The following is a 15,647-nucleotide window of genomic DNA, read 5'->3' as shown; positions in this document are numbered from 1 at the left end:
GTTGACACATCTTCTTGGAGATGCTCTCTAGACTTAGACTGTTAATCTCAAAACATGTCTATTAGTATGTATACTTTAGTGGTTTCTAAGACGGTTTTGAAGCAAACGGCCCCTAAGAGATGTTTAAAAGAAGAGACTACCAATGGATATCTAGTAAGTTAGGCTCTGTCCCACGGTTATCAAGAATGGTAAGCGTCTCTTGCAATTTGGAGGGAGTATTTTGATCCAGAGAGATGATCAGGGCTTAAGAGCACTTGCTGCTTTTTCAGAGGACCTGGGTTGGTTTCCCGGCACCACTTAGCAGCTCACAACTCTCTATAACTCCAGACTCAGAGGATCAGACGCCCTCTTCTAACCACTGTGGACACTGCGTGCATGAGGTGCACATATATATACTCAGGCACACAACCACATACACACAAAATCAAATTAATAAATATTTAAAACTATCGAATAGAACATTTCAAGAATAGGTAGGAAACATGTGGATGTTCTACCATTAGAGCCTATGAAAGCAAGCAATTCAGGACCACTATGGCCTGACAGTGATACCAGAATCTCAGTTCCCTCGTAAGAAACAGCAGGAACCAGGGACACCCTACACCCTTTTGTGGTGGGTACCAATGGATGTCTAAACAGAGTAGAAAGACTTTGGTACAGCTTTTGGCACATTTAAAGCCAGAGAGTGTGATCTTTTTTTCCGTATACTGTCTTCTTCTGAATACTACTTTAGATTTTCAGTGATAAGTAAGAATAAAATAGGTAATCCTTTTTTAGTGTATTGTCATATGAGTAATCAAAATGCCCCAAAGAGAAACAATTATGTCACTGAGGCAAGCTGTTGGTAAATCTAGAACGCATCTCTCTGTAGTCTGTCTTGTTCTGTGGTGTTCTCTTTCATGAATACGCCATTTTCTTCATGTCTGTTAGGTTGCCCCTTTGATCAGAGACTGGAAGTGGACACATAGATCTCCATCTGATTTTTGACTTATCAACAACTAAGACATTTGACTAAAATCTATTTATCAACTCTCAGAACCCAGCTTGCTCATTTTCAGAAGGTAGGGAAGCCCATTTCTTGTTTGCTTTTGTGTGTGTGTGTGTGAGAGAGAGATAGTGAATAATATCTTTAAATGATTGATTTGATCATTTAATTCCAATTTTATTACTTCTTTGGTGAGTCTTCAGGAAAAACTTTCTTAATCATGAAGAATTCTATTCTTTACATAATGATTTATGAGTTTTAGCAGAACAGTTCATAGCCTAAGCCAAAGAGTAAATTCATGATAGAAACAACATACTGAATTCCCAATAACATGCATCTTTCCTATGTGTAAAAATTTCTAGTTTGGGGAGCATATACAAGGATACTCAGCTATTATTATCAATGTTGCCCCCCCAAAAAAAATCCCACCCAAAAAACAAAACAAAAAAAACAAACCTAAAAATTCAGGGTGATGTTTTCACTTAGCTTCAGAGTTAGTGGTCACATTTGGATATCTCAGGGGACAATTAGAGGGGAATTCCTTTTTCTCCAGATGTCATTGTGCACAGAAACATATTTAAAAAGCTACCACAAAGAGGAAGATGATCGTATTACCATGACTTATAGCTGTTCACGTCAGAGTGTAAAACACATAACATCAGGATTATTGACATCCGATAAGTGCCTCTTATGTCTGTGCTCCCTTCTCATCCCCTTTGCCATGTAAGGCAGATTATACACAGGTATACCTGCATATACAGGCAGGGGGAGCAAATCTGCAGCAAGATGAGTCACTGATCCAAGTGCCCAAGAGTCAGTACCTCAGCAGATATTTCAGGGCAGGGAAGATGCTGATGGCATGCTGAACCTCCTCACACATCGGAAATCTGTGCAAATCAGTAAATAATTAAGGGTTCTAAGTGAAGTAATCTGCAAAGAGGCCCAGGGAAATGAGCCCCTTTCTAGCTCCGTCTCTCCCATGATACTATAATTTCCTAAATATTACGTTCACCAATTATGAATAAAATCTAAAGTAGAATTAAGTGTTAAAATAACCAGCAGAGAACACATCTTTCCTGAATAGAAGATGATAAATTATTCATTCTTTGGGGATGAATGCAGTGTGTCATCTGTTGTCTTTAAGGTAGCTACGTCACTGTGCTTCCATGTGTTCTATACTTTTCCATCAACCAGGAACACTTGCACAGCTGTAAATCAACTTCTAAAGTCTTAGAAGTCTTAGAAAAAGGGCGTCTGTCCTAGAACTACAGAACATTCATATACATGTCGGTCTGTCTGTCTAGGCATGGAGGTATCAGGTGCTCATGAAGCTAAGAGAACAGACTGTCCTTGGATAAGTGCAGAGAGAAGGCAGACACTTCACGTACCACTGGAAACACATGGACACATTAACACAAGGATTGTGTTAATGCAGATGTTATTGCCGCTGTCTGTGTTTTTAAATGTTGCTCTAGGACACTGCCCCTTAAACCCAGCATGTGAGATATTTGAGTTAATTGGTAAAGTGTGTAAAGCAAATGCTTTATTTTATACAATAGTTCATGATGTCAAAGTGTAGACTTGTGGACAATCACTTATCTAATGAATTTATTCACTTGGTAAGTTGTTGTTTTCTGTGGATGGCCAGGACTCTGGTGTTAGCTCTGCTCCCACTGACTACAGGGACGATGGGCATAGCACTCATATTTTTCTTATTAATGTCTAATAAGATTAATGCTAGATGTTAAGTACCTAACCGTATATCGGCCATGCTTCAAAAGCTTTCCATAATTCACCTCATTAAGAAGTACGACAGCCCAGTGAGGTGGAGGTCCTTGTTACAATTTTATAGAGCCGTGCAACCAATAGGAAGTATTGGCATCGATCTACAATCTAGTAGGGAAAGGAAATCTTTTCATACAACATAGCCAGGAAGCAAATAAGAGTGTTTTGTAGTTATGATACAGATTAGAATACTTTTCAGAAAATTTTTAAAAGGTGGATATTCTAATTTGTTTCTTCCTGACACTCCATTTTTTCCTAGACAAAGTACTTTATTATGTATCATGACATTAAAAGAATTCTGATGTGTCTGCAAATTTTTATTGAAAATACTGGCTTTTAAGGAATGAGGTCTTCCCTGCTCTCTTTGGTTTGTTTGTTTTGTTTTTCTGCCTTGGTTATTCTTTACAGTTCCTTATCTCAGGATGACTATTGACATTGGAATGTTGTTATTTATTCGCTCTTCTTCTTTTATTTGGTGTAGTATCCCTTCCTAATAGTCATGTAGGTCCCACTTAACTATTGTGTGTCACTAAAGTGCTTGATCTATTTTCCTAAAGCAAGAAGTGCGTTCAGAGGAAAATGAAAGAATCGATGAGACTTGCTGCCAGTGTTCCCTGCATAGCCACAGGGGACGCATTTCCAGACCCCAGTTGATGCTTTAAACCAACAGTAGCATCGATCAGCGTTTCCTCTACCTACGTTTCTCATATAATTTTTCGCCTTGTCACCTCTAATAAGCTCTTTGTGGCTTCTCTTTGGTGTGCTTTATACCAGCACCGCCACTTCTCTTACATGCCTGAGCATTGTTAAGCACTGTTAATGTTAGTCAAATGCTGTCTGTGCCCTGGACTACTCTCTGCCTGACCCTACCAGCCCTTGGGGGTTGGAGATGAGGCGGTGTTGAGTCAAAGACACAGACTCCAGTAGCAGGTCAGGAACACTGCTGCAAGCTCCTTTAATACCCTCCACCTGCGCTCCCATTGGTCCCAAGAAAGTGTTTCTTCTAAACAGCAGCTCCTGATTGGCTGGCATTGTCTGTGTCAGCAGTCCTTGGTTTCTCAGGAAGTCCTCCATTTGTTCTTCTCGCAGCTGCTTTTGTGGCTGTGTGGCCCTGGCTTTTACACAGAGGTAACCTGACTGTTCCTGCTACATCTGAACATACTCACTCTAATGCCTAATGCCGGCATAGCAACAAGTAGCAAATACGTGGATACACTAGACAGAGATACTTTGTGTCCTGGGCTACAGGATTTCATCTTGTCACTTGGAACACTATCCAATTTCAAAAGCCTGAACTGCTTATTTTTGGAATTTTGCCTTTATTACCTTCAGGTCGTGGTTACTCAATAGAAACTGAAACTTTGGAATGTACAACTGGACGAAAGTCTACTGTAACAGATTCCCTTCTCCCTGAACTTAAAGCGGCAGATGCCATAAAACCATCAGCATCTCTCCATTCGATATGACACAATAATGCGAGGATAGACAGAATGAATGATTCAGAGGAAGCTGCAAGATCCTAAGAAAACGTCAGTGTGCTGTCCCCTGTGGGGCACATCAGCATCTCTGTGGAGAGTAATCTGGCCACTGTGCTGTGGGGAGAACATTAATTACACACAATAATGACCTGCCGTGGGAGGACGTGCAGATATAAGATCTGAGGCTCGAACAGGGATTATTTCCTACATCATCAGTTTTCAAATAACACATACCACTCACATGAGCAAAAAATAGTCCAGCGAGGAAATGTATGGGTATTGATTGATTTTATTGCACGTTGGTTAATAACATAGATTTATTAGCCTATCTCAGTATGAACCTGGATCTGTTGTTTATTTTTGTTTCCTAGGGTTTCCCACAAAGGGAGGGCATGGTTCTTAAAATTATTTAATCTGCTTAGAAATTTAATCATGTTTGCTAAGAGACACCAATATATATATGTATATATATATGTATATATACATATATATATACATATATATATTGGTTATTTCGAGACAGGGTTTCTCTGTGTAGTCCTGGCTGTCCTGGAACTCACTCTGTAGACCAGGCTGGCCTCGAACTCAGAAATCCACCTGCCTCTGCCTCCCAAGTGCTGGGATTAAAGGCGTGTGCCACCACCGCCCGGTGACACCAATATTTATGATGACATCTCATACATACATGTGTTTTAAGTTTTATTTTTTAAAAGTGAATGATTTATTCAGCATTTTTAACTATTTTGCATTGTTTTAGTAATCTTATTTTCTTTTCTGCCTTGTGTCTACTTAGTAGCATCTATATATGAATTATAGTCTTCGATAGTTAATGGTTTTTGTATGGAAGTGTGTGAGTGTATGTATGGAGTATGTATATATATGAGAACAGGTGTAGAGGCCAGAGTATGATCTCATGTGTCCTGTTTTAGCATTCTCTACCTCATTCCACTGAGACAGAGACACTCACTGACCACAGCACTGGAGCCATGCTGGCTGCCAGAAGGCCCCAGTGATTCTTGTCTTCTCCCCAGGCAGCGGTGAGGTCAGAGATGCTCCTGAATCACGAAGTGTAACCTTTCAGTACACTCTTGTTGTCTTCACCAAGTTTTCAGAAGGATCTACACTTACATTTTTTTGGAATTAGAACGTGAGAAAGAGAAATTGGTTAACAAAATCTGATACTGTGTATAAGCCAAAGTTTGGGAAATGAGGCTTTTATCTGTAACCCCACATAACTCTGCTGGCCTTCTGGCATCCCTAAAGGCTCTGTTCAATTGTTAGCACAATCTAGTTGTAGAATGTGTTATAGAAATGTTCAAGTGAGTTGGGGAAAAAGTTGTAAACCCACGGTCCACCCATCCCCTGTCTTCTGTGTTCATCTGTCCTGTAGAATCAGCTCCCCCTTGATTGTCCATGTGCCATACTAGAAAATTAGGGGCATTGTAAAAGAGAGATCACATGGGTCATGGGCCTCTGAGTATTCCTGTGGGCAGTTGACTGAATTGTTCACTGATGCATGAAGACCCATCTTGACTCTGGGTGGGACTCTTCCTGGACAGGGGATCTTGCACTGGGTGGTCATGGAGAAGGTCAGCTGACCCTGACTGTCGATGCAGGTTGACCCTCTGCGTGAAGTTCTTGCTGCCTTGAGTGCCCCACCATGGTGGGCTACACTTGGAACCATGAGGTAAAATGTGTATCTTCTCCCCTAAGCTGCATCTGTCATAGTGTTCATCACAGAGGCAGGAAAAGAGACCAAGACATGTTTGCTTCATGCATTGTAATTAAAATGTTACTTTCTCGGCTCTCAAAACATAACCAGTCAAGGAAGTAAAAGAAATTATCAGGTGGAGTTACACATAACCCACTATTTTATAGGGGAATTCTCGTTTATTTACCTACTTACAATCTTTTTTTTTTCCTCTTACATGTTTCATTGTTAATTGAATGCTTCTTTTGACTGACCAAAATAACAGAAAAATATTCATATATATATATATATATACATATATGTGTGTGTGTGTGTGTGTGTGTGCATGTGTGTGTGTGCACAACCCCCTATTTTATAGGGGAGTTCTCATTTATTTACCTACTTACAATCTTTTTTTTCTTACATGTCTCATTATTAATTGAATGCTTCTCTAGATTGACCAAAATAACAGAAAAAATATTCATATATATATATATGTGTGTGTATGAAAACATATGAATACATATGTATATTCAATACATATAATACACACATATAATGAATATATATGAATATATTCATATGTATATATGCACATATATGTTCATATATACATACACACACACATATATGTTAAAAACAGGGAATTATATAAGGCAGGTATTCCTGAATGTCTAAGGCTCTTCTGTGAGCACTGAGATAAAGGGCCACCTTGGAAATGTTCTAGGATTATGACCAATATTCTCAGTCTCTTATGTTTCTAGGTAACATCGACATGTAAATCATAGGCTCACTAAAGGCAAAGGTAGTACATGGCTCCAGACTGTATCTCAGAATGGAAAATCTTTTAAATAGTCAGTTCCAGCTCCAGAACAGAACCATTTTTGTAATGAAATCCCCAGTGTTTGCAAAAGCAATGGTTTGGGTGTGCTTTTCACTTTACTAACAGGGACCAGCACAGTATGAGAGGATCCAAGTGCCATCCTGTAACATTATCATAGAACCAAATCTTACTTTGTAGAACAGCATTGTGTGCCTTTGTGCCTGCCATGCTTTTGTCCATACACAGGGACGCAGCAGCCAACATGGCAGACGTGTGCACCAGGGCCTTCCTCCACTGGTGGGATTCTGCGTGCGCAGCCGTGAGATCTAGGCTTCACGCAGCCATTGAGCCGCTTGCTTTCCCCAGAGGGTACAAGTAAAGTGCCTCTCTGCAGGGAGAAATGCAGCCTCTGTCCAGACTCGGAATCTGCCAGACTTTTATCTTGGCCATCTTCTTAACTATGAGAGACAAGTTTCTGGGCTCTGGGAGTTATGCAGTAGGTTTTTAGCAGACATCTCCTTTCTACATCTCCAGACTGTGTCTTAAATGACTGCAACACTGAAACTTAATACACACACACACACACACACATACAAAGTGACATAATTTCAGTATAATTTTCTTTGCAATTTTCATTCTAATCTTGTTTTAAATATGCCAGTCATCATGAACAAAAAAAATTCCTTTTCTCTTGACACTGATGTTTACATTTTGTCATTTTAGAATCTCATGTTGGAAGGACTCTCTGTCAGGGTGGGAAGTAGGTTTATAGGAAGACATGTGTCATGACTGGAAGAACTTCAGATGTAATGGTCTCACAGATAACCTCTGTGAAATCAACACTGTAAGATAGTCACAATAACTGTGCCAATAGCAACAACATCCTTGGAGCATCATGGTCCAGAACACCATAATCCACAAAGACACTCCTGGACTCAGCTTGTCAAAGCTAAGTTCTAATATGTGTAAAGAAGACTGTGTAAGTGATATTTTCGTAAACCATTCTGTTCTCACAAAAAGTAAAAATGAAGAATATTTGCCGCCCCCAAAGCTCCCTTAATGCCAGAAAATCACAGAGGGGGTCTGTTGGGTCCTGCTCTTGCCCCAGTGTGCGGCCTGACCTTGATCCTGCACTGACTTGATTCAGTTAGTTGTTGGCATTAAGTCTAGCCAAGGGTGGGTGGCTGTCTTCTAAAATGCCCTTCAGTTTTGTTGAAAGGGGAAACTACTTATAACAGTCACCGGAAGCTCATAGTTCCCAGAAGCCAGCCAGACCTACAAAGAAAAAATGTAAAGGACACGCAACAGCATGGTGCCTAAAGTAGCTGGTTTTTGACTTTGCCACCTCAGGTCTCTAACCTTTAGGTATAAATAGAACAGACATTTTTATTGTGCCACGTTTCACCGGGCATATAGTAGAAAAATTAGGGGCACTTGTTATTTCCTGGACACAGAAACACCTCAATGAGACCTTCATAGTATCACTCATGGGATTTTTTTTCTCTTTGCTTCTAAAACAAATACTTTGTCATTATTTTGAGCAAAACCAAATAGACTTTGATAACCTAAAGTATAAAAAAAATCATTTCAACACAGACATTCTGGGCGGGCGACTAAAATAGTCTAAACATGCATTTATCCTCCATATGCTCCTTTCCCTCAATTTATTCCAAAATTGATGGGCACTTTGCTCTGTCTTGATGAAAAAAATGCCTCAGATATTCCTTATGAATATAATGAATGCATATTAGTTGAATATTGTTTTATTTGACAGTCATTTTGGAGCGTAGCCCAGCGTAAATGGAAGACTCTGCTAGACTTGACTGGTTAGCTATTCCGCTGTTTCTGTTTGGCTGACTTGTAAATGTCATGAAGGGATGTTTAGTAAGTAGGATGAGGCAGGAGAACTGGGTTACCTTTATTCTGGAGAAAAGTAGGGCTCACAGCAATTAATCTCTGCATTTGTAGAGGTGAGGTGTCGCTCACATGGTATGCTTTCTACCACAGTCTCAGTGCCGTCCTTACTTAGAAGGTAAATGGAACTCACTTCTACTCGGGCCTAACAGAATGTTTCGATACTTCAGCCAATTAAAAATCATATCCTGCCTAAGATTTTATTCAAGACCTTGTAAATTTTGTTATATGTCATGGTATAAAGACATTATTTGGCTCCATGGCTGAATAAGTTGACAATTGATTGGCATTTTTGAATGATTAGTACTCTGAGTTAATGCTGTGGTATGAGGGCAAAACCACTTCAGTGTTTTAGTATTATTCCTAGGCTTATTTCTCTATTAAATGGAGAATAAATTCTTAACATCTATGTATTATAAATTTACTCAGAATCTCTAGTCCTATGAACACAGCTAAATAAATTATTTCTTGCTCTGGACATCTAAACAGGCATCAGCAGTGCTTTATGAGATATGTCTCCTCCCTGTCACCTCTCACAATTAATATTTTTAATTGAATGCCACTTGGTAACCCTGGCACTTTTTTCATCTACAGTTTAAAAATTTCCAAACTTGTGTGTGTGTATGTGTGTGTGTGTGTGTGTGTGTGTGTGTGTGTATTGCCGCCAGCAGCAACAATGTTGAACCGGGTTCACCTGTAAGAGAGGCTGAGAATAGGGAAAGGCGGGAAGAGATGAAGCCAAGACAAAGTTCTCTGATCAAGGCTCGAAGTTTAATGTAAGACCATCAAATAAAAAGGGGAAGATCCAACCCCCACAGGAAGAGTCTTCTTTGGCACTTCAGCTCAGCAGCATGGGTGAGGGGTGTGCATCCTAGCAAGCTCAGCAGGCAGTCTATTCAACTCAACTCCTGTGGCAGACTTTGAGTCTCCAATGCAGGCAGCTTCCCAGGTCCTTTGTTACTGGGTGTCTAGTGGTAAACAGTGTGTTCCATCCTGCTCAGCCTGACAGGCTGACAGCCTTGGGAAAGGTACTATCTATCTATCTATCTATCTATCTATCTATCTATCTATCTATCTATCTATGTATCTGTACACACACACACACACACACACACCATTTTGGTAAAAAGTTACATTACTGAAGTTTTATAGACCACCATACAGAACAGAGCTTCTTCAACCTTTTGCCCTTGGGACTTTTTGTCTTGGAATATTTTTATGCAGCCCTAGATACATAGGTATATAAATTAGCTACGGAAGCACAGATTTACTGATAAAGTCATTTATTAATATGAAAACAAAAATCTCACACTAATGAAATTCATGTGTTTGCTTATTATTACATACTTAAATAGTGACCAGATATAAACAGGATGTAAAACTATGTTAGCCTTTTATTCAGGATTGGTGGATATTTCCATGTTTTAATTGTCAGTCAGTTCTGAGAATGCTGCTCCAAGCTAATGCATGGTATGAAATGTGAAAAGTGAATTCAAGGCCATTTCAGGAATTGCTGTCCATCCTGTCCTAGATGCAAACGCAGATTCACTCAATACACACACACACACACACACACACACACACACACACACTGAAACTCAGTATGCAACTAAAACAGTAGTTTTAAAACTCAAACTAGTAATGCTGCAGTGTGACACCAAGCTTTGCTGACTTGCTTCCTCCTTGCTGAGCGATGCACGTTGATTACTTTCAGTTCCTGAGGTAAAACATGATGACCAAGTAACTTGCAAAACACCATGACCAGGGAACTTGTGAAAGAAAGAGTTGATTTGGGTTTTGTTTCCAGAGGGATAAGAGTCCATCCGAGTGGGGACGCTTGCCAGCAGTCAATAGACAGGGCGGCCAAAGGAGAGGCAGACAGCCAACAGGAAGTAGCTCTCAAAGCCAGCAACAGGAAGTAGCTCTCAAAGCCAGCCCCCGTGTGACGTACTTCCTGTGGCAGTGCCCAGCCTCTTAAACCCCCCACAAAGAGTGCCACCTACTGATGAACAAGTACTCAGCTATCAGGCCCTTTGGAGGACATTTCTCATCTAAACAATCACAGAAGGAACCAGTTTTTGTTCTGGAGATGGAGCGAAGGCCCAGCAGTAGTGAGCACTTGTCTGTCCTGACAGAAAACCCAGGTTTGATTCCCAGCACCCGGGTGGTGGTTTACATCTGTGTACCTTCAGTTCCAGGAGATCCACTGCCCTCTTGGGTCTTCTTTGGGCACCAGACATGGTTTGCCACATACATGCACACGCAGGCAAAACACACATATGCAAAATTAAAATGAATAGGCCTTAAAAACATTAAAGTCTTAGCTTCTTACAATGAAGCCATCTTGTTTCAATAAAAGCAGAAAACTTTGAATCCGCTAAAAAGCACTGCAGTTTGTGGCAGATGACGGACAAATCTGAGCCAAGGTGTCTCAGGCAGTGGTCCTTGATGCTTCGCAGCGTGTTCTACATTTAGTTACCCCGTTATGCCCCACCATGACCCACAGCTCTGAGCCAGAAGCTGTTGAGTCGAAGGACCCTTGTCTCATAGGTAAACTGGACAAATCTGATGATTTTCTAAATAACAGACTTTATTCTCACAACTCGAAGCCTGCAACCTATCAAGGGCTTTACAGTCTATTTCAAATTAGGAACCCATTATCCCCGTGTTCATAATAAAATGACAGGCTCTCCGATCGTATGATTTATTCATGTTTATTTTGGTGTAGCGAAGAGCAACAATAGCAAAGCATTAAGTAGGCTTGTTGAGGCGCGAATAATTTTTGAGAACTAGTCTCACCATGACTGACTTAAAGTAGCGATTAGCTCTGACCTCGAGTGAAAGGGATTCTAATGCCGCAAAGCCACAGTGGCTTTTCCCTTCTTGATGGGATCTTTGTCTTCCCAAACCTTGGGAGTTTGCTTGTCAGAAATAGCATTTATTCTAGTTAACATTTTGGTTCTTGCATCTCTTGATTCCTACCTCAAATGTATAGCTATCCCCAAATGCTGAACTCTCCAGCTAGGAGACTCTTCATCCCTGGGATATAGCTTTATTTTAATATTGTTAACTGATACAGATTTTGTGTGATCCCAGGGACCTTTGCCTTAGGGAAGGCACTACTTTAGTATCAAATACAGAATATTGTAAAGAACTTATTGAAAGCATTGGTTGATGTTTGTGGCCCAAACTACCTCCCCTAATATGGCCTTCGTGCTGCAGCCTGTAGACAGTACTTGTTAATGACCGATAACATTGGATGCTTAATTGCTATGCAACACAGCCTACTAAGATAATGTTTATTACCAAATATCGAACCATATTTTCTTTAGCCTACACACAAGCACTTATCAATCCATATGCCTAATGTAAGTTATTATATTATTATATATATGGATGTGTGGCTTCTGATACTTTTAAGCCCATTGTGTTTCTAGGTAATCTAAAGACATCTTGCATTTTGTCCTAGCATGCCTGAAAGCTATGGGAAAAAAAAAAGATGAGTAAAAGTGCTTTACATTCAAGATGCATGAGGGCAAGTTTCAGACTTTTGAATAACTTCTACCAATTGGCCGAAACAACACACCGGAATTTCCCATGTTCTAACATGTTTCCAGTGATCCCAATGTCCTAGCACAGAGGAAGACAATGGAGATACAGACTGTGCACAGCCATTAAGGTAGATTGTCCCCTTCCAGCTGAGAGTATACAATAGTGGTGTGAGTCACCCCTGTCCACCCATGTGACATGGCTGTTCTCCGGCATTACCTCTTTTTTTCTCAGATATATATGATGCAAGGAGAACATTTATTTTTAAATTACAGATTTGCATTAAGACTTAATTACAATTTAGTACCATAAATCACTTTACATAGTTTCTCTGTTCAAAGATGAATTATGAAATCCAAGAATCTTGAAAAGGATTAACCCTCGTATTCGCTCAATATTGTTCATTAGTTGATGTCCTTGTACTGCGAGAGAAAGGACCTGTGCTGTATTCTTTGTTACCATACTTTTATTACTCTCTGTGCTAACCTGTGATTTTTTTAGTGACCAGTTATGAGACTGTTTTCCTGGCCACAAATCCATGAGATAGTCATGTGTATCAGACTTGGCCCAGGAGATTTAAGACAGCATTCCACTGAGCTGGTGGCCGTGTGGTACATACATGATGACAGAGCCACTGGGTAAGGGGAGGAGAAGGGAGCAGGTGTACAGAACAAACCCACTCTGATAATTCTGGTTGGTTAGGTTGGCTGGAAGTGAGCTCCAGGGATCTTCCCGTCTCCTGTCCAGCACTGGGGGTTACAGATACTCACAGCTGTTATACCTGACTTTTTCTCAGGGGGTTGGAGATCTGAACTCAAGCCTTCTTGCTTGTGCATCTGGCACATTATTGACTTGCCATTGGCCCCTTGGAAAATTTCTTCATGGCCAGTGCTTACAACAAAATGTTGGGCTAGTCCAGAGCAGCAGTATTTATTTATTTATTTATTTATTTATTTATTTATATATTTATGGTTTGTCAGCTGGTTTCTATGTCCCTTCATTGTGAGAACATAAACAGTATCTTCTATGGCTTCTTTGAGCAGAAAGAAAGAAACTGGAGTTGAAAGTCAGAAGACAATGGGTCAGGAGAAGGTCAGACAAAAAATACTGAATCTCTGATACTTTCACTTGGTAAAATCATTTTGTGACCGTCAGTAGTATTTATTTTTATTTTTCTTCTCTCTTCCTTAAACTACACTGAACAGAGTTTGATTTATCAGTGCCCCAAAATCCCTGTCTGAGAAACTGAGAAATGGGCTTTATTATGTTATTCTGAGTTTTGCCAAAACAAAACAAAACAAAACAAAAGAAAAGAAAACCAACTCTCCGAGTATTAGAGATTCAGTTTTCAAATTGTAGATGCAAAACAAAACAGGTCAACTTGGAAAATTCTCTCCTTCTTCATGTAATGGCCCTTTCCATGGAGAAGTTTGGATAATTACTGACTTTACAGTGAGGTGTATTTATGAAAGAGGAAGGCAGCACAGTATTGTCAGTCTGCATCCGAATTAGCATTATGTAGGCAGACATGACCTTGCCCAGGGGATGAAGATGAATCTCCTGCCTGCGCATCTCAGAAGTGATGGCATTTGTTTTTCCAGTCCCATCAGTTTGAAAAGCTGATGACTAAGGCCTTTCTGTTTCTGGTGTCTGTACTTTTACCTGGGTGACACAAGGGCAGGATAAGGCCTGTATGTCTGCATGGTGGGAAAAAGAAACAGAAAACTGGTTAGAGAAAATTAACAAGATCCTCACAGAAGAGGGAAGCATCAAGTACTTGAGAATAAGAAGAATTTAATGAACAGGCACACCCCACAGAAGGGAAGCACCGGGGTTATTAATGAGAAATGGAAACGCACAAGCAATCACCCCTGTACAGTGGAAAGAACACATGCAGGGTTTTTTTTCCCGGTATTTCCTTTTAACAGTGCACCATTTCAGGCAATTACTCTCTCTGTTAACAGCTCACCATTCACGCCAGTGTCTCAGGGCAGAGCCTTTCATTTACTTGTTTGATCTGCAAACTTGTCCTGTTATTAAGCCAAAGTACAGTTTGGCATGAGACAAAATGTCTAATTTTCTCTGCTGGGAAATATAAAGCTCTCTGGAGTTGTGCTGCTTAGTGACACCTGGAGGGACTTTTACCTCACTAATGCTGGGAATCGAACCCAAGACATTGTAGGAGCCCGGCAAGTGCTTTACCACGGAGCCACGCTCCTAGCAAAACATCTTACTAGTGAAGTTTGAAGCCAGGGCTCCCACTAGTTGTCTCAGAAGTTGAGAGATCCACTCTTCTTCTAAGAGGATTGTAGGCTGTGTTATGATCACGAGCTTCTCATTGTCCCATCCTTCTGCTCTGAGAGCTCGGTTTATGATAGCTCTTAACACCGTCTACTAAAGACTTTTTGGTATTTCCAGCTCACAGTGAGTAGTAGAATCTTGTCACACTCCATCTGGTCATTTTCCTTGTGTAAGGGAGTCCCTCGATCCAGGTATCTTAGGGGTAGATCCTGTCTGTAACTCTTTCTATGCTGCCTGGACTTAAGGCTATTACCCATCATGCCCTCTTCATCTGCTGGGCCAAGTATAGAGTATTGACATTTATTTATAAATACCAGCCACGGTCACATCTTCTGTAACATTTAGTCTTATATACCCAGTTCTCTGGGACACCCTCTAATACATTTCAGTTATTGCCTGAATTTCTGAGCTGTGGTTTCCTGTTTATTCCTAGATTACAGAGATTGTGACAGGGAAGCAGAGCATGTGGAAATGCAGAGTATTCCTGCCTGTAGGTACAACCTGTCTACATTTCTACACCACTCCCCAGATGCTGCCCTTTTCTTCTCTGATAACTCAGGTTGAAATAAACAGGAAATGACTGCCCTAGCCCTATCAAGCCTTGCTGTCAACGTGAGACGACTGTGAATATGCTTTGTGCCTCTCATGTAAGCGAGCTAGAAAACTGTCTTTTAATGAAGCATGAGCTAACGTTAGAAGCACCCATTTAATTACATGTTCAAACATCACTATCAACCTACTCAGGTGTTGCTGGGATGCCACACGAGCCATGATCGTCTTTCTTCTGGTTTGAAAAACTTAAGCTGTGGTCTGCCTCTTCCTTAGCTTAGGCTGTTTAAAATAAAACGCAGAAGTTTGTCAAATGCTTCAATCACATGATATATTGATAAAATCAACCAGTCTGTAAAGACTATACTTGTCTTTTCCATCATCAAGCATGTAATAAATCTCTTGTGCACTTTCTAGGTGGTATTTATTGTTTTGGCTTGGCATATGATTTTATATATCTTACATATTATATATTCATGTTAAATGACATTATGTTAGATTAAAACTACTTCTATGTAGTATAATCTCCACAAATAGTTCTGAGTTTTAATAGATGAACGTAACGTACTGTTA

The 15,647-nt window shown here is 40.3% G+C and overlaps 1 protein-coding gene across 4 annotated transcripts in view; it reads left to right on the top strand.

Annotated features, from left to right (window-relative positions):
- Nucleotides 1-15,647, top strand: part of Slc16a7 (solute carrier family 16 member 7) — a 163,550-nt gene that overhangs the window by 9,181 nt on the left and 138,722 nt on the right. For 2 of the 4 annotated variants that reach the window (XM_076920382.1, XM_076920385.1), the window contains exon 2: nucleotides 931-1,061. The exons of the other annotated variants lie outside the window; for them this stretch is intronic. The gene's annotated coding sequence lies outside the window, so the exon portion shown is untranslated. The remainder of the gene's footprint in view (nucleotides 1-930; nucleotides 1,062-15,647) is intronic. 4 annotated transcript variants of the gene reach the window in all.

This window comes from Arvicanthis niloticus, chromosome 22 (genome assembly GCF_011762505.2).
Source record: "Arvicanthis niloticus isolate mArvNil1 chromosome 22, mArvNil1.pat.X, whole genome shotgun sequence".
NCBI lineage: Eukaryota > Metazoa > Chordata > Mammalia > Rodentia > Muridae > Arvicanthis > Arvicanthis niloticus.
This window is presented reverse-complemented; position numbering and strand designations above follow the sequence as displayed.